Genomic DNA, 2,500 nt, shown 5'->3' on the forward strand with positions numbered 1-2,500 from the left:
GAGCGTTAGTAATACACACACACACACACACACACACACACACACACACACAAAGGCATGTCGGCGGTGTCTTTGTGCCAGTGTGTCAGTAACTCTATTTTTGGGTTGGTCTTCCATCACTCAGTCGCTCTTTTAGTCTTACTTATTTTCACCACACACACACACACACACACACACACACACACACACACACACACACACACACACACACACACGCTATTCTTACAGACGAGCCAATCATCATGCCCGGTGTCTTACACTCCGCCCCCTCCTCCTATGTTTCTGTCTTTGCCTTTGTGTCTTTTCTGCCCGTCTGCCAGTCCGTCCCTCTTTCTCAAAAGCAGAGAGAGAGAGAGAGAGAGAGAGAGAGAGAGAGAGAGAGAGAGAGAGAGAGAGAGAGAGAGAGAGAGAGAGAGAGAAATCAGAGCGGGCGAGTCAGACACTATTTACTTAGGAAAAAAGTTCTGGGAGCGTGTAAGCATTTGACGGTTTTAGTTCATCCCTGTCACTCCTGCTTAGGTCACTCTGCCCACGACACACACACACACACACACACACACACACACATACACACACACATATCTGTTCAGCCGGATGAAGGATGAGAGTATAGAGCAGACAACAACAAAGAGAAGAAAGAAGAGAATGAAAAGGAAGACGAGACACACACACACACACACACACACACACACACACACACACACACACACGATTAAGCAAGGTCGTAAATATCTTACATTGAAACACATGAAGGAAGATCACCCGAAGAAAAGAAGGAAGGAAGAAGGAAGGAAGGAAGGAAGGAAAGAAGAGAGGAAGAAGGAGCAACAAAGAGTCTTCCTTTCTTTTGTGTTAAATAGAGGAGTTATGGAACCTTCCCCCCGTCCCTCCTTTCCCTCCAATATTCCTCCTCCATTCCCTCCCTTACCTTCTCTCTCGCTCCCTCTCACGAATATTCTTATCTCCTTTCCCTCCCTCCAAATGTTATATTCTCCATCTCTCCATCCAATATCCCCCTCCCTTCCTCTCTCCTTCACTCTCTTCATTACACAGAAGAGAGAGAGAGAGAGAGAGAGAGAGAGAGAGAGAGAGAGAGAGAGAGAGAGAGAGAGAGAGAGAGAGAGAGAGAGAGAGAGAGAGAGAGAGAGAGAGAGAGAGGCAATAATATACTACACAGTTCATCACCACCATCGTCACTACCACAACCAATGTTACAAATTCACCACCATTATCCATCATTACGATCACCACCACCACCACCACCACCACCACCACCACCACTGGCGCCATATCTAACTTTTTCAACACCAGAGGACAGCATCGTGGCGCCAGGAGCCCCGCCCTTGTGTGTGTGTGTGTGTGTGTGTGTGTGTGTGTGTGTGTGTGTGTGTGTGTGTGTGTGTGTGTGTGTGTGTGTGTGTGTGTGTGTGTAATTAAAGGCTAAATCGCTGTTTATGACGTCACTGTGTCATTCTTCATTCAGGACCAATCACGTTTGTTCAGAGGACAATTACGAGCCAATCAGGGGAGTGAATTTTAGATTAACTTCTAATCTGAGTATTAGAATTACTATCATTATTATTACTATTATTACTATCATTGTTAATATCACCACGTTACCATCACTACTACTACTACTAGTACTACTACATATACTAAAAGAAGAAGAGGAAGAAAAAACAAAGGAGAAGAAGAAGAAGAAGAATTTGAAGAAGAAGAAGAATTTGAAGAAGAAGAATTTGAAGAAGAAGAAGAAGAAGAAGAAGAAGAAGAAGAAGAAGAAGAAGAAGAAGAAGAAGAAGAAGAAGAAGAAGAAGAAGAAGAAGAAGAAGAAGAAGAAGAAGAAGAAGAAGAAGAAGAAGAAGAAGAAGAAGAAGAAGAAGAAGAAGAAGAAGAAGAAGAAGAAGAAAGAAAGAAAGAAAGAAAGAAAGAAAGAAAGTAAGAAAGAAAAAGGAAAAGGAAAAAAAGAAAAGAAAATGAGGACGATCATCATCATCATCATCATCATCATCATCATCATCAACAACAACAGCAACAACGACAAAGACAGCTACTAAAACAACTACAATTACTACTACCACCACCACTACTTCTACTGCCCCTACCAATACTAATCTCCATCTGCCCCACACACCCCTCTCTCCAATACAGGTAAAAACAAGATGGCGTCTATTCAAGTCATTCCCAAGCCATAAACCAAAATAAATAGAAATTCTGTCCCTTGAGATGATCCGGCTTTTATCTTTTTACATGTTATCTTCAGAAAACGATACCTTTTGTCATGGTTTATTCTCTCTCTCTCTCTCTCTCTCTCTCTCTCTCTCTCTCTCTCTCTCTCTCTCTCTCTCTCGAATTATCTCTTCCTCCTCGTGACCTTCTCCTATCTCCTAGTAGTAGTAGTAGTAGTAGTAGAAAAGAAGAAGAAAATGAGAAAAAGTAGTAGTAGTAGTAGTAGTAAAAAGGAAGAAAAAAATAAGAATAGTAGTAGTAGTAGTAGTAG

The 2,500-nt window shown here is 42.0% G+C and overlaps 1 protein-coding gene across 1 annotated transcript in view; it reads right to left on the reverse strand.

The window, feature by feature from the left end:
• Positions 1–2,500, reverse strand: part of LOC135115840 (glypican-5-like) — a 247,395-nt gene that overhangs the window by 110,777 nt on the left and 134,118 nt on the right. The window lies entirely within an intron of this gene.

Source organism: Scylla paramamosain, chromosome 30 (genome assembly GCF_035594125.1).
Source record: "Scylla paramamosain isolate STU-SP2022 chromosome 30, ASM3559412v1, whole genome shotgun sequence".
Lineage (NCBI taxonomy): Eukaryota > Metazoa > Arthropoda > Malacostraca > Decapoda > Portunidae > Scylla > Scylla paramamosain.